Source organism: Aedes albopictus, chromosome 2 (genome assembly GCF_035046485.1).
Source record: "Aedes albopictus strain Foshan chromosome 2, AalbF5, whole genome shotgun sequence".
NCBI lineage: Eukaryota > Metazoa > Arthropoda > Insecta > Diptera > Culicidae > Aedes > Aedes albopictus.
Genome location: NC_085137.1, coordinates 442,399,725 through 442,422,403, shown reverse-complemented (window position 1 = coordinate 442,422,403; position 22,679 = coordinate 442,399,725). Strand labels below are relative to the sequence as shown.

At 39.6% G+C, this 22,679-nt stretch overlaps 1 protein-coding gene across 10 annotated transcripts in view; it reads right to left on the bottom strand.

Moving 5' to 3' along the window:
* The window catches only part of LOC109397319 (EGFR adapter protein), a 275,114-nt gene that overhangs the window by 192,574 nt on the left and 59,861 nt on the right, over nt 1–22,679 (bottom strand). For 4 of the 10 annotated variants that reach the window (XM_062853753.1, XM_062853756.1, XM_062853758.1 and 1 more), the window contains one exon: nt 20,310–20,996. The exons of 4 other annotated variants lie outside the window; for them this stretch is intronic. The gene's annotated coding sequence lies outside the window, so the exon portion shown is untranslated. Of the gene's footprint in view, nt 1–20,309; nt 20,997–22,679 lie in introns of those variants that run through there. 2 more of the 10 variants (XM_029869902.2, XM_062853754.1) reach the window with 2 other exon arrangements.

Sequence of the window (22,679 nt, the reverse complement as noted above, 5' to 3'; positions counted from 1 at the left end):
CCGTAAACATTTAACTTTGCGCAGCAATAGCTAAGTACCTGAGCTCACGTATTACTATTACAGCTCTACGGTGCAATCCAATTCAGTGATGTTCATAAATAACCAACACACGTGATATAGTACTATTGTAAAAAAGTACATATTGTATAGCGCATTTAGTTCACCACTGGACTATCGCACTAGTTTTCACGAGTGCGAAAACGCTAATAAAAGTGCGCGATTGCATCAAATCAACTCGGTGTCTTCAGAGCACTTGTTCTCCATAGATTGAAGAAATAGTGCGCCGAAGCCATTAACCTGATTTGATGCAATCGCTCACTTTTATTTACGTTTTCGCACTTATAAAGTCGCAGTTCGCAGTCCAGTAGTGAACTAAATGCGGTATAATTTGGACCATTCATATAAAGATACCTTATTGGCTGCATAACTTTACTACAGCGCCGAGCATATGCTGTATGGTCACTTGTAGTAAATATTTCCAACAAGAGTTCTTCACTTTGTTATTCCACTCGGTATACAAACTTTCGATATACAAACTGCTTTGAATTTTGAGAATGCACTAGAATTCCGTAAATTACGTATTCAATGCAACTCAATTCATTCAAATTCCTTGTTTTACGAGTTTTAATCTGATTCAAAAGTAAAGATCAAATGTTTCCTTTTCTCCATACTCAACAGTTTCACCTTGTAGTGGTACTTCAACACAAAATTCGTCCCTCATTACGTTATACTCGGGCTCCATTCCAGCCGCACCTCGCAAGCAGATTCAAACATAAATTCAGGTGAATCAAAGAGTGTAAATCAAAAGGTTAAAGACTAGGTTTGGTACACCATTCAATTCGTCGTGTTCTGTTCACCACTCACCCTACCCATAAAGACGGAATTGCATTCAATAGCAGGCGAGCAAGCAAATAGCTCCCTGCCGAGCCAAGAGCCAAGAGTTTCGCGGCACGGTTTTATTTATACGAAAATAAGATGATGTAAAATTTAATTGAAACCAAAGGAAGGTGAAAGAAGCTTCAGTCACTGCTCGTGGGGATGTGGAGTGAGGATCGAGAGTGCATTCAGCATCGGTGCTGTGCAGCTCCAACGATCTCTGAGCCTAACTAACAGCTGCTGCATTCTACAGTGGAAGCAGGAGCAGAGTTGTCAGCTTTATTTAAATTAATTCATTAAGGATGATTCAAATTCTTTACAATTTAAATTTGTTTTATTTATAAGACTTGACCATAACGCATATAATTCGAAACGTCCACAAAAACATGAGAAAAGTTTTAAAAGAATATTACGAACCCGCTTGACTTCCATTCAGTTAAAGATTCCTTAAAATAAATCAATAATTGAAATAAAAAAAATTAAGCTCCCTTCCTCCTGTACAAAACTTTTAAAAAGTCTATTTTACGCAGGAGTTGCCAAAGATTGAAGATGGCCGAACAGCCATAGAAAATTCCTGGAAATTATCAAAGGAAACTTGGGTGAAATTCTTAGAAAAAATCCTAGGAAAATTCAAGTCAAAAATCGCAGAAACATCTCCAGGAAAATGAAAAAAAAATCAAGCACAATTTAAGGGGGCATTTTGTTCTGGAAACATTTCTGATGGGATAACATGTAAAATTCCATGCCCGTTTCATGTGGGAATAGGGTAAGTGTTTTTTACTTATGGTTATAGTACCAATCATTCGCCATAGTTGATTTTCACCCTTTAACTGTGTAAATCAACAAGAAAAAATGTGAACAACAGATGGCTGCACTCATTTAAACTCCACATTTTGCCAAAATTATGGTAGAAATTAATCATTTTCCTTAAAATTTTGGCTTCCTTGCACCCTTTTTTGCCATAGTGTACCAGTTATGGATAATCCCATAAGGAATGTATGCAAATAGTGCGAAAAAAAAAATCGAAGTTATAAATGTAACCATAATTGGAACAGAGTTCCTATCATCCCTAAAAGTGGTTTTGGCTCCGTTTCTATATTTTTCCTGTAAAGTATGGAAACCTAAGCAATCTTTTAACATATTAATGAGAATCGTTGGTCTTCTCGTTATTTTTGCACAAATAATTTTACTTAGGTAGTGTTATAATTGGTACAGGCATCCTACGAGGAGAAAATCATAAACAAATGCTTGAAGAAACAAATGGGTTAGTTCCATTTTTTCAGGATTCATGAGCTTCTTGAGAAAATCGAGCATTTTCTAAATATAGGAGAAACCCCATATAAAAATACTGGTGAAAGTTTTTTGTTAAATTTTTGAAATATTCCTAAGACCATTCCAGAAAGAATTCTGGAGAAAATTCCAGGTGATATTTTCTGAGAAATTTGGAAACATTCTAGTGGAAACATCTTGGAGAAATTATGGAATCCGCAGAGAAAATCGTGACTGAGCTCTTCAGGAAACTTTCTGAGGAAATTATAGGTGAAGTTTGTGAAGGAATCCCAAATAGAATACGTGACAGAACTTAGACCGTTCGCAATGCTGTTTTATTTTGTATGGAGAGTTTTAAAATTTTTAAAACTCGCCATACGAAATAAAACAGCATTGCGAACGGCCTTATAGTAAAACATTTAATGAAATACATAACAGAGTTCGCGAAGAATTATTATAGGAAGTTTTTTTTTATTCTTAAAATAACTCCTGGAAAAAGTCGTTGTGGAAATCCATAAACAAATGTCAGGCAAAAATCCAGAAAAGTTTTGGAGGAAGTATTGAGAGAATTATTGAAAATAATCTAGGGAATTTTCTTAGGAAATATCTGAGAGAATCTCTGATCGAATTCTTGGATACAATGTTGGTGGAATGGAATCCTCCAAAGAAAAATAAAAAAAAAAACCTTAGACACATCCTGATTGAGCCCCTAGAGAAATTCCTGAGGAAACTTCTGGAGGATCAAATCTCTAGAGAAATTCCTGGAAAATTTTCAGGGAAAGTTTCCGGAGAAACTTTTTGAAATTTCTGATGGAATTTCTAGCAAGATGCTGAGGTGATCCTTTCAGAAATTTCTGTACAAATCCCTTAGATAATCTTTTCCCTTCATAAAAAAATCTTTCAGAAAATATTATTGATTTTTCCAAAAAAAAAAACTGTGTAAATTCTGATGGATTTTTTTTTTAATTTTTGAGGAAACTCTTAATGGAATTGGAATTGGTCTGTAAAATATACAAAAAAAAAAAATGTAAAAAGGCAGAGGTTGAAAAATAAAACATTAATTTTTTGCAGCTTTTATGAAATTTTTCATCGAAAATTGCTTTGATGAACCTTTACATGATTTTTTTTTGAAATATCTATATTTTTTACAAAAATGCTGTATTTCTGGTGGAACTCCTTATGGAATTCCCAGTGTTATTTATCATGGAATTCCATGTGGGATTCCTGATGAAAATACCAGATAGAATTCCTGATGGAATTCCTGACGGAATTCGTGATAGAATTCCTGATGGAATTCCTGAAAGAATTCCTGATGGGATTTGTGGTGAAAATCCTGATGAAATACCTGGTGGAATTCCTGATGGAGTTCCTGATGAAATTTCTGGTGGAATTCTTTATGGAATTCCTGGTGGAATTACTGGTGGAACTTCTGGTGGATTGCCTGATGGAATCCCTGGTGGAATTCCTGATGGAATTCCTGGTGGAATTCCTGATGGAATTCCTGATGGAATTCCTGGTGGAATTCCCGATGGAATTCCTGGGGGGATTCCTTATGGATTTCCTGGAGGAATTCCTGATGGAAATCTTGGTGAAACTGCTGATGGAATTTCTGGTGGAACTCCAGATGGAATTTTTGGTGGAATTGCTGATGGAATTCCTCATGGACCACCTGATGGAATTTTTGGTGGAATTCTGATGGAAATCGTGGTGGAATTCCTGATGGAATTCCTTATGCAATTTCTGAAGGAATTCCTTGTGAATTCCTGATGAAATTCCTGGTGGAATTCCTTATGGGTTTCCTCTTGGAATTCCTGGAGGAATTTCAGGTGGAATTTCTTATGGAATTCCTGGTGGAATTTTCGGTGGAATTCCTGGTGGAATTCTCGGTGGAATTCGTGGTGGAATTTCCGGTGGAACTCCTGATGGAATTTCTGGTGGAATTCCTGATGAAATTCCTGGTGGAATTCTTTATGGAATTCCTGGTGGAATTCCTAATGGAATTCCTGGTAGAATTTCTGGTGGGATTCCCGATGAAATTCCTGGTGGAATTCCTGATGGAACTCCTGATGGAATTCCTGATGGAATTCTGATGGAAATCGTGGTGGAATTCCTGGTGGAATTCCTGATGAAATTCCTGGTGGAAATTCTGATGGAATTCCTTATTGAAATTTCTGAAGGAATTCCTGGTGGCATTCCTGGAGAATTCCTGATGGAATTCCTGATGGAATTCCTGATGGAATTCCTGGTGGAATTCTTGATGAAAATCCTGGTGGAATTCCTTATGGAGTTCCTGGTGGAATTCCCGGTGAAATTCCTAGTGGAATTCCTTATGGAATTCCTGGTGGAATTCCCGGTGGAATCCCTGGTGGAATTCCTGATGGAATTCCTGGTGGAACTCCTGGTGGAATTCCTGGTTTAATTCCTGATGGAATTCCTGGTAGAATCCCTGATGGAATTCCTGGTGGAATTCCAGATGGAATTCCTGGTGGAATTCCTGATGGAATTCTTGGTGGAATTCCTGATGGAATTCCTGGTGGAATTCCTGGTGGAATTCCTAGTGGAATTCCTGCGGAAAGTCCTAATGGAATTACTAGTGAGACTCCTGGCGGAGCTTACTGTGAAATTCCTCGTAGAATTCCTCATTGAAAACCTGATGGAATTCCTGATGGAATTTCTGATTGAAAACTGGATGGAATTCCTTGTGGGATTCTTGATGGAATTCCTTGTGATGGAATTCTTGGTGGAATTCCTGATGGAATTCCTTATGGAATTACTTATGGAATTCCCGGTTAAATTTCTTATGGAATTCCTGGTGAAATTCCTGATGGCATTCCTGATAGAATTTCTGATGGAATTCCTGATAGAATTCCTGATTAAATTCTTGATAGAATTTTTGATGGAATTCTTGAGAGAATTCCTGATGGAATTTGTGGTGGAAATCCTGATGGAATTTCTGGTGGAACTCCTGATGGAATTCCTGGTGGAATTCTTGGTGGAATTCTTGGTGGAATTCCTGGTGGAATGTCTGATGGAATTCCTAATGGAACTCTTGATGGAAGTCCTGATGGAATTGCTTATGGAATTCTTGGTGGGTTTCCTGGTAAAACTCTTGGTGAAATTCCTGATGGAATTCCTGATGGGATTTCTGGTGGAATTCCTAATGGAATTCCTGGTTGAATTCCTGATGGAATTCCTGGAGGAATTCCTGATGGAATTCCTGAAGGAATTCCTGATGGAATTCCTGGAGGAATTCCTGATGGAATTCCTGGAGGAATTCCTGATGGAATTCCTGGTGGAATTTCTGATGGAATTCCTGGTGAAATTCCTGATAGAATTCCTGGTGGAATTCCTGATGGAATTCTCGGTGGAATTCCTGATGGAATTCCCGGTAGAATTCCTGATGGAATTCCTGGTGGAACTTCTGATAGAATTCTTGGTGGAATTCCCGATGGAATTCCTGCTGGAATTCCTGATGGAATTCCTGGTGGAATTCCTGATGAAATTCCTGGTGGAATTCCTGATGGAATTCCTGGTGGAGTTCCTGATGGTATTCCTGGTGGAATTCCTGATGGAATTTCTGGTGGAATTCCTGATGAAACTCCTAGCGGAATTCCTAATGGAATTCCTAGCGGAAATCCTGATGGAATCCCTGGTGGAATTCCCGATGGAACTCCTGGTGGAATTCCTGATGGAATTTTTGGTGGAAATCCTGATGAAATTCCGGATGGAATTCCTGGTGGAATTCCTGATGGTATTCCTGGGGGCATTCCTAATGGAATTCCTTGAGAAATTTATAATGGAATTCCTGGTGGAACTTCTGATGGAATTTCTGGTGAGATTGCTGGCGGAACTTCTGGTGCAATTCCTCGTGGAGTTCCTTGTGGAATTCCTAGTGGAACTTCTGATAGAATTCCTGATGGAATTGCTGATGGATTTTCTGGTGGAATTCCTAATGGAACTGCATGGAAGCGGTTCCCAATGTGAACATCACGTTTCATTACTCGAAAATGCAACTTTATTCCACTTCAAGTTGATGGATCTAAAGCTCAATTTGTTTGACTCGCACTTCGTTTTTCCTCGTTTTTGCTAATACTACTACAGATGTAGCTTAAATTTAATTAAAAGTATGTTGAGGTAATATATTTTGGATCATAGGCAGCTTCCGGCCTGAGGCCTTTTTCAATCTATGCCAGGTTGTACGCAACAGCTGGTTCACCCCTTAACATGCAACAAATAAGCACCACATGCCAACACGAAACCACACCGGAAAACACGAAACCAAAAGAAGTTCATCCAACTCAGCTGGGCACTTGTGAAGGTTGTTTCAATTTGAAGAAATGCCCGGAAAATAACAAGAGCATCAAAAACACCCAAATGCTTCTCTAGAACGGTGCTGTCTATAAATTACGCAGACCAATTCTTGGACATCTTGAACTCCACGCCTCGTAACTTTGTATGAACCTAGACTTCGGTCAGATACCGCTGCTCCCCAAAAAGCTCGGCGTAGTTTATGGATGGGTCCCACTATCATGAATCTTCAACCATCGTAGACCCACCGTGGATTGCCAAATAAGATTGCGATTACCCTCCACTGGGATGCTGTTGATGATGTTCTTCTCCCTGCGTTACTACTCTCATTGCTTAGCCACATGATCTTCTTCAAACCCCTCTGGACTCAACACTCAACCAGCGCAGCCACCAACCAGCAGAAGGCCAATCGTTTTCTCCGTTGGCGTATATTTTTGGGTACTTTATTTCCTCCTGCCCTGCTGCCCCACTGCTGCCAGTGCTGCTGTTCCACTTAATTTATAAATTATTTTTTATGCACATATCCGAAAATTTTATAACGAAAATAAAGAAAGAGATATGGGCAAAAATGTCACAAACAGGTTTCCAGCCGGTGGGCATTCTTCTTCTCCTCGCGGTCGATTGGATTCGATTCGCCAAAGCTTTTACTCACGGCGGCCGCGGAGGCTGCTATTTCCTCGCGTTGTCTGCCTCTCTTTCACTTTGCTGCACGTTGAAACGGAACAGAAATAGGCTTTCTTCCATTCCAGTCTCGGTGGGCATCCCATCCCATACCACGCGGAAAGTATCGATGATTCAATGGAGGTGGGCACACTACCGCCGCCGCTCTGAAGTCATTCGTTCGCCACGAGCATACCCCCTCTCCACCTGATGATAAATTTCTTCAATAATTTAATTCCGATGACTTTTTATTGTGGCAATTTTGAATTTTTAATTTCACACATATCTCAGCCGGCCTGGTTGTGCGGTGTCATTCGCGATTTTCTCCGGTTTGACCCGTTGTTGTTGGTTGTGTGAGAGAGAGGATGCATTTTAAACCGTTTACATGGACGTTTATGGCGACCTCCAAAGCTGCCTCAGCCCAGTCGTGCCATCAATATGATGGTTGCCACTGCAACAAAGTTGTGGTGCCTCAGGGATGCCAGATGTGAAAAGGTTTTTTCGTTTTATAGATACATTTGACAATCTGAAAATATATTCCAAAAAATAGTCTCCAATGCCAAAGGTCCTCTACCCTATTCCAACGCGAATTCCATCAATAATATCACCAGGAATTCCACTAGGCATTCCACAAGAAATACCATCAGGAACTTCATCAGATTTTCAACCAGGAATTCCACCAGGACTCCATCAGGAATTCTATCAGGAACTATATCAGGAGCTCCACCAAGAATTCCACCAGGAATCCCATCAAAAATTCCATCAGGAATTCCGTTAGGAATTTCATTAGGAATTCTGCCAGGAATATCATCAGGCATTTTACAAGAAATTCCATCAAAATTTCACTAGTAATTCCTGGATTTGGTGTAACTTTCAGAGATTACACCAGGGAATTCTACCAGAAATTTCACCAGAAATTCCCTTTGGAATTTGACCAGAAATTGTATCAGGAATTCACTAAGAATGTGTGAATGCTGCCCTACCAGAAAGCTCTTCGGTCTGCTGAACGATCCGGCTGGAAGAACCTTTGTACAAATGTTTCCACCCAAGTAACACACTTGTCACAGAAGGGTCACGGCAGCGCAAGTTTTTGTTACTTGACTTACTTCTAACAAATAAACACTTACTTGGTAGAAGTAAGTAACAGTGACTTCTTTCTGCGCAAACAAAACCTGCGCCGCCATGACTCTTCTGTGACAAATGTGTTACTTGGGCAGTCTGAGTGAAGTCAGTCGGCTTAAAAAAAATCCTTGCAAAATCTAAGGATTTTCAGTGAACGAACTTCGTTTACCAAATGGTGATTTCACTTCCTCTGATGAGGAAGTTTTGGAATGTTTATTCAGCACACACTTCCCCGTATGTGTGAATATTACAACTTCGGATGAATCTGATATCTTTTCTTGTAGTTTTGATTGTTTAGCTTCGGCTCGAAGTATCATAACTCTAGAATCGATTGAATGGGCACTAAATGGCTTTGCTCCTTTCAAATCCCCTGTATCAGATGGGATTTATCCAAGGATTTATCCTATTTTGCTTCGGAAGGGATTTGATCATTTCAAACATGTTTTGAACAACTACTTGTTTGCAGTTTTGCTACTGGGTATATTCCCAAATCCCAAATCCCAAATCCTGGCGAGATATTACTGTGAAGTTTATTCCGAAAGTGGGACGTGCGTCGTATGAAGAAGCAAAGATTATCAGACCTATCAGTTTGGCCTCTTTTCTTCTGAAATACTTAGAACGCATTGTCGATCACCACATCCGTGATGTTCATCTGGCCAATGTGCCTCTTCATGTGAACCAACATGCCTAACAATCTAGTAAGTCCACTGTGATTCTTTTACACAAGGTTGTTTACGATTACGAGAAGGCATTCGCTCAAAAGCAATCTTGTTTGGGTGTTTTCTTAGATATCGAGGGTGCCTTTGACAACGTGCCTTTCGATGCCATATTGGAGGTCGCACGGGGTCATGGTATACCTCCAATGATTTCCAATTGGATTCACCAAATGCTCAAAACCGACATCTCTTCTCGACATTGCGTCAAGCGGCGATTGGGAAATTGAGTGTTTGTGGATGCCCCCAAGGGGGAGTCTTATCACCACTTTTGTGGAATCTCGTAGCAGATACGCTATTGAGGCAACTCAATAATAGCGGTTTTCCTACTTATGGTTTTGCCGATGACTACCTAACATTGTTAGTCGGTATGTGCATCAGCACCCTTTTCGACCTGATGCAAAACGCTCTTCAGGTACCGTCAAGTCGCCATTCACCGTGGGCCTTCGAATATTTTTTCATTATTTCCATATTACAATGGAATCGTATGACAATTCCTCTTTGATTTCACCAATACAACACTAATGAATTGTTACCATGTCAAAACGCGGGTTAGAAACTTCCCAAGTAACACACTTGTCATCGAAGAGTCACGGCGGCGCAGGTTTTTGTTGCGCAGAAGTCACTGCGACTTACTTCTAACAAATAAACACCTATTTGCTAGAAGTAAGTCACAGTGACTTCTGCGCAACAAAAACCTGCGCCGCCGTGACTCTTCAGTGACAAGTGTGTTACTTGGGTTTTTACAGTGCATACCATTTTGACACTAAAGTGTGTTTACATGAAGCAATATTTTGCTCGTTCACTGCATTCGGAGTAAAAAAAAAACAAAAACTGCGCTTACGTGATTTAAGTGATTAATTGAATGTAGTTACGAAATTATTTCACCAAAAAGCAATTAAATTCACTTATCAGATATGTTTTTTGCATTGTCGAAGAAAGTTTGCCAAGAAAGTACGATTCCACTTATTTTTTAATTGAAACAAAAGGGCACAGTAAATGAGTACCCTAAAAATCAATGGTCTACATAAGTATAAAAAGTATAAAAAAAAAATGAAAATTTGAACATTCGTTTTTTCTGAATAAATCTTGCAAGTTTTTACTTAAAATGAATATAAACGAAGAAAATTGACTTTGCTAGGTGGTTTTGATCATTTTCAAACAAAAGAGAAGGTATCCTCTGATACACGGTGAATGGGTACCCACTACCACGGTGAATGGTGACCTACCACGGAATCAGGCGACCTTTCCATCCTCTACTAAATGTACTATATCAATATTTTTGGGAAAAAATTCTACTTTTGTGGTTATTACTTTAATTCTAACCAATAATGAAAGCAATTAACAGCGTTACCAACAATGTAACAAAGACCCACGGTGAATGGCGACTTGACGGTAGTTAAAGGTTGGTGTCGCTAATATGGCCTTTCGGTAAATCCGAGTAAAACATCTATTGTTCTTTTCACGGAAAAGCGAAACCTCAATGGTGTTAGACGATTACGTCTCTTTGGCTCTGAAATCAATGTGATTCAACAGGTAAAGTACGTTGGAGTCATTCTTGATTCCAGGCTTTCCTGGACACCTCATGTTGAGTTCAGAATCAAGAAAGCTTGTATGGCCTTCGGGCAATGCCGGCGAACCTTTGGTACAACTTGGGGTCTAAAACCCAAGTATATCAAATGGATTTACACAACTGTTGTTCGTCCAATATTTGACTATGGATGTCTTGTGTGGTGACAAAAGGGCGAAGTGAGAATGGTCCAATCAAAATTAGACCATATCGAAAGGATGTGCTTAATGGCGATGTCTCTAGCGTTCTCTCAACTCCCACGGCAGTGCTCGAAGTTTTCTTTGACGTTTCCCCACTACACACTCATCACAAACAAGAAGCACTTTGTTGCACATACCGTCTGAGGGGACTCGGTTTACTAGAGGAGACTCCTGTGAACCGCACATCAACACACACCTCTTTGTTTATACTTTTGGTGAATTGGGACAAAGTTTTCGTTGCTCCAAGTGATCTTACAATTGCTTGTAATTTCCCATACAGGACATTTTCTACGAAATTCCCTTCCCGGGAAGAGTGCACATCTGGATATCAAGAGAGAAGTTTTTCAGACGGCATCGTATGTTACACTGATGGCTCCCTTCTCGAAGGTCGAGCAGGTGCTGGTGTTTATTCTCGTGAGCTAAGGCTGTGTCAGTCTTACTCACTTGGTAGACACTGCACCGTTTTTCAGGCCGTAATCTTTGCTCTTATGTGCGGAGTGCAATCAACACTTCAGCAGCACCTAATGGGAAAAGTAATATACTTCTGTTCAGATAGCACCATCGGGTACGTGGAACGGAATCGACGGAACGAATGGTTCGACGAAGAGTGCAGAACGGTTTTGGAGGAGAAGAACGCAGCGAGGGCGGTAATGCTGCAGCAAGGGACTCGACAGAACGTGGAACGTTACAAACAGAAGCGGAAACAGCAGACCCACCTCTTTCGGGAGAAAAAGCGCCGCCTGGAAGAAGCGGAGTGTGAAGAAATGGAACTGCTGTGCCGTTCCCAAGAAACACGGAAGTTCTATCAGAAGCTCAACGCATCCCGCAACGGCTTCGTGCCGCGAGCCGAAATCTGCAGGGATAAAGACGGAGGCCTCTTGACGGACGGACGTGAGGTGATCGAAAGGTGGAAGCAGCACTTCGATCAGCACCTGAACGGCGTGGAGAACGTAGGCACGGGAGCCCACGGCAACGGAAGGAACGACGACGCCAGTGCAGCGGAGGACGGAAATGAACCAACTCCCACGCTGAGGGAAGTTAAGGATGCCATTCACCAGCTCAAAACCAACAAAGCAGCTGGTAAGGATGGTATCGCAGCTGAACTCATCAATATGGGCCCAGAAAAGTTGGCCACCTGTCTGCATCGGCTGATAGTCAGGATCTGGGAAACCGAACAGCTACCGGAGGAGTGGAAGGAAGGGGTAATCTGCCCCATTCACAAGAAAGGCGACCATTTGGAATGTGAGAACTTCAGGGCGATCACTATTTTGAATGCTGCCTACAAAGTGCTATCCCAGATCATCTTCCGTCGTCTGTCACCTAAAGCAAATGAGATCGTGGGAAGTTATCAAGCCGGCTTCATCGACGGCCGGTCGACAACGGACCAGATCTTTACCGTACGGCAAATCCTCCAGAAATGCCGTGAATACCAGGTCCCAACGCACCACCTGTTCATCGACTTCAAAGCGGCATACGATAGTATCGACCGCGCAGAGCTATGGAGAATCATGGACGAAAACGGCTTTCCTGGGAAGCTGACTAGACTGATTAAAGCAACGATGGACGGTGTGCAAAACTGCGTAAGGGTTTCGGGTGAACTATCCAGTTCTTTCGTATCTCGCCGGGGACTGCGACAAGGTGACGGACTCTCATGTCTACTCTTCAACATCGCGCTGGAAGGTGTGATGCGACGAGCCGGGCTCAACAGCCGGGGAACGATTTTCACAAAATCCGGTCAATTTGTGTGCTTTGCGGACGACATGGACATTATCGCTAGAACATTTGGAACGGTGGCAGAACTGTACACCCTCCTGAAACGCGAAGCAGCAAAGGTCGGACTGGTGGTGAATGCCTCAAAAACAAAGTACATGCTGGTAGGCGGAACCGAACACGACCGGATCCGTCTGGGTAGTAATGTTACGATAGACGGGGATACTTTCGAGGTGGTGGAGGAATTCGTCTACCTCGGATCCTTACTGACGGCTGACAACAACGTGAGCCGAGAAATTCGGAGGCGCATCATCAGCGGAAGTCGGGCCTACTACGGGCTCCAGAAGAAACTGCGGTCGAAAAAGATTCACCCACGCACCACGAGTTTTCGAGCGACGCGTGCTAAGGACGATCTTCGGCGGTGTGCAGGAGAACGGTGTATGGCGGAGAAGGATGAACCACGAGCTCGCTGCACTTTACGGCGAACCCAGCATCCAGAAGGTGGCCAAAGCCGGAAGGATACGGTGGGCAGGGCATGTTGGAACAATGCCGAACAACATCCCTGCAAAGCTGGTGTTTGTTACTAATTCGGTTGGCACAAGAAGGCGTGGAGCGCAGAGAGCGCGATGGGCGGAACAGGTTGAGCGTGACCTGGCGAGCATTGGGCGCGACCGAGGATGGAGAGCGGCAGCCACAAACCGAGTATTGTGGCGTACTATTGTTGATTATGTCTTGTCTTAGTGATGTTGAACAAATAAATGTATGTATGTATCTACCACCAGGAATTTCATGACAATTTTTAACAGGAATCCCATTCCACCTGAAACTCCATCAGGAATTCTACTAGAAATTCCTTCAGGAATTTCATAAGAAATTTCTCAAGGAATTTCGTCAGAAATTCCATCAAGAATTTTTCCTGAATTGTCATCGGGAATTCTTCCGAAAATTCCACCCGGATTTCCCCCAGGAATTCCATCAAAATTCTTTCAGGAACTCCGCCAGAAATTCCACCAGGATTTTCGTCAAAAATTTCCCCACGAATTCTATTAGGTTAAAATGAAATGGCAATAAAGTGTTTAATATGAAATGTTATTGTAGTGTTTATTCACTACATATCTTCTTTACTAATGTTAACATTTTTGAATTCGATTCAGCGCTTTCTGGCAGGTCCCAAAAACTAGATTTGAATATCTGTCAAACAAAAAAAAAAATAAATAAAAGGCCAAATGGTTTCAAAGGTAAGATTTTTCGAAAAAAAATATTTTAAAAACATTGATTTTTAAGGCCATTCTATTTGAAATTCGTCACCCTGACGACGAAATAAAAAAAAATCGGGTCAAATTATTTTCGATGAACTAAAAACCTAGCAGGCATTTATCCCGACATGCGTAGATACACTAGGTATATCGGTTTTTTATGGACTGACTGTATACTAGGATTGAATTAAATAATGTGAATTCTGATCATTTCCTTCAAACTGCCATGAATTTGTTCTGGTAGTATTTCTGTATTTTTTGGGCTTATTCCTTAAAAAAAGTTACAGGATCTATTAAGAAATTGCTAACAAAACGTATGTAAATTATATTCAGATCGGACTTCTGCAGCAATTCTTAGGGAATATCTGGGACCCTTATTGCCGTTTCTGACAGACTTCGTCAGGAAATCTAGTCCTAGAGAAAGCTAGACTTCTGAAGAATGTACTACATACACCTTAGAGCATAGGTTCCCAAACTTTCAGGTGCGCGATCCCCTTTTGCTAGCAGACATACTTTTCGCGACCCACCATAGAAATTTCCTCATTTGATGTCTGTCACAGTAAAATGTTCTGTCCCTCGCGACCCCCTGGATGAAGGCCGGTGACCCCCCTGGGGGGTCGCGACCCACAGTTTGGAAAACCATACCTTAGAGGGTGTCCCAGAAAGTATGGGCACAACTTTGAATAGCGAGAATACAATCATTTTGAAACAAATAATAACTTTTATGCAATTCAGTATCATAATTTACATTTTATATAACTTATTTTGGTATCATAATGGCCAATTTTTCCGAACTGGTTCATTATGCAACTGAAATGAGTTGTATAATGAAAAATAGTTGTATAATGTTCATGATGAAACTCATTTGAATTGCATTATGAACATTATGCAACTCAAATGAGTTGCATTATGAAAAAATCATTGCATAATGTTTAAAATGAAAAAAAAACTTCTAAAATTCCCGCACAAACTACTTTTTTACTGTTTTGCCAAATACTCAAATTCAAAACATTTTTTTTCGATTTTTTTTTTGCATATATCGAAAACGTGTTTCCTCAGACACTTGATTGAAATTTTTTATTAGAATACTAGCTGTACCCGGCAAACTTTGTTTTTCCTACTGAGTTTTTTGACGTTTGAAGCTTCTAGCCAATCCCAAGTCCTCGAATTTCGAAAACTCTCAATTTTTCCATGTTTTTTGCCTCATAAACCTTCCTTGGGTGAAAACTAACAGAACAAAACAAAGACGACCAAAATAGGACCTTCCGTTCGCAAGTTATGCGCGGTCCCACGTATGCCACTGCATTTTTATATATTAGAATATGGTTTTCCTGTGCGTACTAACACTTCAGAATTTTGAGCAAATCGAACATTCACTTTTTTCCATTTCTGGATAAGACATGCCTACTGACATTTGAGTTTTAAAACATGTTTTTTGAGAATACAAATTATTCAATTTACACTTAATAAAGCTGGAACATTTATTTGACTGAAAAGGATTTAATACAGTGATTGATTTATCTTTTCCTGCGTGCTGTGATATGCAATTGGGAGCTATTTTTCAACTATGAGAAATTAGGGTTTTCAATAATATCTATCTTGTAGTTTGAAATTAAATTTCCAGATTCGATGGTTTATGTTTCTTATTTAAACCAAATTTCTTTATTTATTGGTTTCCGATTTTTCATTAAATAACGGAGCAATATTTTTTTTTATCTGTATTAACGAGATTTCAAGCCCTAGGCTAGTTCATCTCGGGATCCACGCTTTACTTCCCCTTCCGAAGGAAGAACTCACATTTTGGCGAGTTTGTCGGGAGTGGGATTCGATCCCAGGTCCTCGGCGTGATAGTCAAGGGTTCTAACCACCGCACCAGGTCCGCTCCACAACGGAGCAATATTTTCAAAAGCGGTAGAGGAAGGATCAAGCTGTCTCCAGTTTGTTTCCTGATGGAAAAAATTTTTCATTTTTGGAAAAATACTTTTTTTTAAATTTTGTATAAAAAATAGTTTTTGCAAAAACGAAAAACATTTTTCCCCAGGAAAAAAATCAGGACAGAATTTGACATACCTTGATTTTTTCTCTGCATGTGAATGCGAACTAATTTTGAAAATATTGCTTCATTATTCAAAAAATTAAAAAATGCACCCAGTTTCGCCTTGAGCTTAATTACAAATATTTTTGAAAAAGTTTTACCTAAATCAAGTAAAACATTTCTTTGACTCATTATCTTTTGTAAGGGGGCATATGGGGGGCAATTTATTGAAGCCAATAGCTTTTTTTTTTGACAAATGTATATTTTTCCTGGGACCCTGTGAAATTTTGACATTAGTTAAATAATAATCCCGAACCCCAGATTTTTTATATTCCGAGTAACAAGACCCTACAACAGTCAGGAATTCAGTCTGGAATTCCATCAGGAGCTCTGCCTGAAAATAGTATAAACTTGATTGATTCGTAAGTATATATGGGCATTTCTGATGGATTCTTCAAACATTTTCTGCATGAGCTTAGAGGGTTAATTTGCAAATAAAATCTTACTAGTGGACTTGGCGTGGTCCAAAAAATCGTTTTTGCTCCACACCGCTTATTCGATTCGTAACCAGATTCTATGCCTTCTCCCAAAAATTGATCTGATTTGGTTGAAAATTGAGAGTGCACAAGCCCTTCCATGTTTGTATGAGAATTACTATGGCAAACAACATTTTTCATTCAATTGAGCGTAGCATTTCCCCAAGTGCCCTAGAGTGTTAGTTGACCCTTGGTACTCCTAGGTAACTTGATCAGCTACAACTTTGCCGAAGACCACATTCAAATCGGACGCCGCACTAATTAGTTATTGATTTTTATCCAGAATGAAAATCTTTGATCATGATGGTTACACTTAGGGGTCGCAGTACCGACCGCTTTTGGTGAGTACCGGTATTTCGGTACTGGAACTTACCGTTAAAGTACCTAAATCTACAATTTTCAGTTGAATTCCGGTTTTTAGGAATGTCATATAAGCTAACTAGAAAATACAAAAATGAACAACAAATATAGATAGACAAAAAAGATAGAAAGAAATGAGCTGTATGAAACTGTTTTAGAGCTATTCTTAAACTTCTGCGCAGTGTCAGGGCAGTATCTTGGTCAGTCTAAAATGAAACAGGAACAGCTTTACATGTACCCAAATCAGATAGATAGCTGCAAGGTGAAGACAGAAGAAGTTTTAACTGATTTTTCCTTGATGATGGATTCTAAAAACTGTAGAAATATCAAGAACCCCCAAATAGATTTAGGAGTTCTTGATATTTCTACAGCTAGAACAAGCTACAAGGAGTTAATCCAAGCTAAGCTTTCATTTCCAAAATTCAACGTTCATTGAACCAATCATTACTAAGCTATCCAGGATTTGCAGAAAGGTTGCATATATGAAATGTTTGTTTGTCGAAATAGTTGGATTTAAATTGGCATAAAATCTGATTATGAATTGAATAAGCAGTGTGGAGCAAAAATGATTTTTTGGTGGGCCGCCTGTTCTAATCTCACCTCTGAGCTGTGGTTTTTATTCCTTATTTCAGCAATAATATATGCATCTGTATATAAAGCCTGTTTACGCAATAATCGGGACACAGAAGTACGACTGTAGCTCTGTAATGAATCGGTAAAATTGGCCAAATAATTGACTGAGAACTCTTTGTTGTATGTTTATTATTTGTGCCAAATTTCATAAAAATCGATACATTACTTTTAACTGTGGATGAAAAACAAACAGACGTGGTTTAAAGCATTTTGTACAATCATGACCAATTTTCATTCGCAGAATAGATGGTTCTTTTACGCTACAGTTCAAAGTTCTGTGATGATAATAATGAAATTTCGTTAGCAGTTATGATACTTATAGAAACACTTTCTTGCAAAATTTCATCAACTTTGATCAATTGATTTGAAAGCTATTGGTGTTGATAGGGGTAAGTGTCAGTGAAAAATTTTAGTGTTTTTCATGTGCGATGTTTGCCAATTCATAACTTTTGAATTTCTCTGCCAATTTTCATGAAATTTTTATAGAAAGTAGTCGATTATGTGTATATTATGCCTGCAAAATTTGATGATTATTGCTATAGTACTTTCAATACTACAAATGAAACAATAAAGTGTGCAGACTAAATGCTGTCTGATGGGCTAAAATCACGTTCAGTGCCAATACATGTTTCAACTATAAAACTGCCCAGGTAACCAATAAGCATTTAAATATGCTGTATTTCAGCTATAAAACTGCATTAGGGTATCGGGATGCTTCGTTGGCATAGTCCCCTCGTTCGGCCTATCTTAACGTTAACCAAAAACTCAAACAAACATGCCGAACTGGATATCGGAAAAGCTTTGCGCCAAACAACTGTAACATTTCGTTTCAATTTTAGCACTTTGGAGTATTAATATTGTATGAAAATGTCACTTTGTTTAGCTTTTGTAGACGTCATGATTCTTCGGCTTAGTGGGTAGTCTATACACATGATCATAAATGGCATGATTCTGGAATATTTCGAATTGCCTTTTCAATAACTGAACATTTGATGCGACGGTCAAAGATGCTAGTTTGAATTTGTATGTTTGTTTTTAACGAATAATAACTATTTTGCAAATTACATGTGGGCCGAATATTGAGGACATTTTTTTCACTATGTACCCAAATCTTGGCCCATCAGTAAAGTGACGTCAAAAACACCGATAAAGTGACGCCAACAACATTGCTTGCGTAAGAACCAGAAAGAACGAACAGAAAAATAGATTTTGTGTGCGGTGACTGTAAAAATATAACACAATAATCGGGTTGCATTGTTTTCGTTACTAAAAAAGAAAGAACTTTAGTTTAAATGATTAATTTATAGTTTTTTGAAAATTTAGCTCCGAAAATGTAATTTGAAAGTATGATTGGTGAACAAACAGAGATAATACCTCAGCAGAAATATTGAAAAATGAGATAATAAGTGGTTCTAGTGCATGGAAAGCAATAGGCCAACGTTGTATCCACTAATAGGCCAATTTTTGTACTATAGACCAACGTTGCATACCATCACATCGAAACTTTTCAAATTAGTTAAGTAAATTCTTGAATATTTACGTTAGTTTACTTCCAATTGGTGAAACATGCATTGCCTAGAGTGCGTAATAGGGTCAACATATTATTTCTAGTGCTATTAATTCATGAGTTATGGTCAAAATTGTCAAGGCGGTTTGCAAATTAGGCCAAGGAATGATCCATATACCCTATATCTATTTGCTGCTGTATCATAGCAGTTCGACTGCTGAATTGTTCTGTATTAGCAATTCAAATGCTGCTTAAAATTTGTCGGCTGTTGTGTAGCATTTCAAATTCACGATATTTTTTGGTTAATAAGCATCCAAACTGCTAAGAGAGATGAACGATGCTAAAACTGTTCCACATTTCCATTCAGATGCCCTATCATTTACTGGTAGCAACGAAGCAAATCAATGAGTGAACAAATGTATTCTAAATAAATCGCATGGAATGAGAAACCAATTATGTCATAGTGTATTTATTATGTGGATCATGGTTTCCCAAACTGTGAGTCGCGACCTCCCAGGGAGGTCGCCCGCCTTCATCCAGGGGGTCGCGAGAGACAGTAAAATATTTTACTATAACATACAACAAATGAGGGAATTTCTGTGGTGGGTCGCGAAAACTACGTCAGCTGGCAAAGGGGGTCGCGCGACCTGAAAGTTTGGGAACCTATGATGTGGATGGTTTAATTATCAGCACTTGTCCGAGCTGTTGTCCAGGCACAGCAAAATAACTGCCGGTGTGGTACTCAAGCCTTAAATAGATCAAAAAAATTAACGCACATTATGTGATCATTTATGGCTCATCCTGTAGCGTGGTTCAGCATCATCATCAGCCAGAGGGTTGTGGGATCGAATCCCAATTTCAGCGGGAACAGCAAAAAACAAATGTAAAAATAAACAAACAGTCCCAAAGTCGCACAGAAGAGTGTGAGTAAAAATAGAAAGAGAAGAATATGAAGAGACTGAAATGCGCAGGGGAAAATATTTTTGTTTATGTTCAATTTTTTGGGGATAGGAAAGATAAGCATTTAATCAGCCGTATATTGGGCCAAAACCTGCATTTAATTAGCACTTATGGCGCATATACTGCATATTAGCATTCAATGACCTGCAGTAAAGGTGCATATAGTGCTAAATAAATGCAATTCAAACTGCTTATTGGTTACCTGGATAATTTGCCTACGGAGATCAATATATCCATGCTAGACGAGTTTACATAACATTTAAGTTATTTTAATAAACATCATGCTGAAATAATCGGATTGATTTTTTCCAAACTCTCTAAACAAGTTTAGTCAAATAAATCTTCATTGAAATCTACAAAGAAGTCTTTAAATATATTTCAATACCGGTAATTCTGAACCGAGAGTTGATCGATCGGCATTAACGGTATTTTTGTTATCGGTACCCTTACTTGGGAGCAAATGTATCAAATTTCCTAATGCAATAAGACTGTTGAAGAATTCAACAATCACCGGGTTCCACTTCCTCTTGCTTCACACTCACACATGACTCTTAAAAAAATCAACCCATATGAAGTAAAATGCTTCCGACTCACCTGCCACTGGATCGTTTGAAATAATTGGTCGAGCTTGCTTCGATCATAAAATTGAACAATTTTAAGATTTGATTATCTTCCGTAGATTTCAAGGCACTGATCGTTCCATGTATTCCATCCAATTACCACCGAAAATCACCTCGTGGCATCCTCCGAAAACACAGCACTTCTTATTCTCCCCAGGTTCCACTTGCCGCAACCTTTCTCACAAAAACAACTGCTTCACCACCCACCGGGCTTCCGCACCAAACAAACAACTTTAAATCTTCGTAAAGCTCCACTGGTGTTCACTCACGAAAACTATCTCCCTTGGGTCGTCGTCGTCGTCTTCGTCGATTCCACAGCGAGCGAAAGGTTTAATCCCCCATCGCCAGCACAACCACCGGACTTGGAGCTACCGGACGCATAATTTATTTCCCCATCATGTTGTCACGTCACTTTCCACCGTTTCCTCTCCTTTCGTCTAACACATAACCACCACACTGCGGGTGCAGCAAATTCCTAAGATTTACGCTTCTTCGTTGCTTTGCGCTGTTTCTTGCGCTCTTCCGCTCTTCGCTTGTGGGTTGTTGGTTCAAGAATTTGCCGGAATTCCAACCGGCCTCACCGCGGCGGTCCGTGATGTCAGCAACCGTGCACGCACACGAAAAAGTACCCTCCACTCAAGAATGAACCACCGTGCATCACCTACAAAACAAGACTTGAGAGTTCAGATCCCAAGAACTTCAAACCACACGCGAAGATCCGGTATCGGTACGCATTTAGAGTTAAACGAGTGCAACAACAACGTGGTCACGTCTGACTCCGCTGAAGAGAGTTATAACGCGCGCGCGCCCGAACAGACGAAACCGCACTGTGTTCCCACAGGTACCGCTATGCGAGCCCAACTGATCCGCAGTGGTCGCAGTCCCAAGCGAGGAACCCCCCTTACTGGTTGGTTGAGCAGCTTGAAGAGCGAGATGCTGCTGCCGCTGGTCTGGTCGATGGACGATGTTTTGCGAAAAAAAGAGGCATTCCACTAATATGCATAGTGGGTTCTTCTGCTAGAAGCGGCGGTCATTAAATGTATGATCAATTCAGTAACAAATTTTAAAAACGACGTATAATCAATGCTACACCATTGATTATACGTCGTTTTCAAAATTTGTTACTGAATTACAGTATACGCTAAGACGACCAATCACTAAATAGAGTGAGAGCGAATCTTCTTTCACTCTTTACGATGTAAAATGTCTATTTTTTTTTGGTTTACGATGGTGACTATAGCAAACGAAGATCAAGTAGTGTAATAACAGGCTTCAGTGAACGTGAGAAAGTTTATAATTTCATACTTAATAAATTAGAAATATACTGAAATCGCATTACTAACTATTTCGCGAAGAAGCTTTATGTATTTTTATTACAAACTCCTAATCTGCAAACTTTTGGACTTTTTACTGGACAATGTTGTGAAATATTTGAAACTCAGTGATATTTAAAAAGCTCCTAAATCAATAAAGATTTCTTAAACTCCGCATTTCATACACAATGCAACTGTTTGGATTTCCGAAATTCTGTATTGATTGTTCCAGGTTTTAACAGATTTTTGCATTTAATTGCGAGCAGATTCATAATAAGTTCAAATTGATCATACAGAATGTCAAATTAGATATATAGAAAAAAGGGCAGTATTTGTATTATTTTGTTTCTAGAAACTATTGGAAACGACGTTACCTGAAAAAAATCTGATTAAATTTAAAGAATAAATGTAGAGGCTACCGAAGGAATTACAGTGCTTGATGCCAGATTTTTTTTGTAAAGTTAGAAACACATATGTGTTCAAATTGGCTGTTTTCTACATTTTGCGCTAGGGTCCATGATTTAATGTGGACTTGGAATCTTCGAAAAAAATTCAGCAAGTCAAAACATTTATGATGGCATAGGATAATTTCGAAATCATTTAACGATTGGTACTGGAATTTTTGTTTTCATTTGTTCTTCCGTGTACAATTCCATCGACATAGAAACGTGTCCTGTGATCTTGTTCCAGTCATTCCTTACAATTCTCATAGAATTTAAATTCTCTTAAATTCGATTTTGTATGAGAAATTAGAACATTTGTACAGGAATTCGGGAACCACATCCTAAATGCATCCTAAAATTAGCTCATCCTGCTATTGATGACTGATCTTCACTAATCTTTGAACGGCTGACACTGGAAGTTGAAATTTTAATTTATCTATAACGAATACGTCAGAATTTAATTTTTATGTTTCGTGGGAGTTGCAAAAGGGTTTCGGAAGGTTTGCTAGGGGTTCCATGGACTTCCAGCGGGATTCATTGTACAGGGGGTGGCCAAAATGTTTGGGATAGGCAACGTTTATTTCTCTA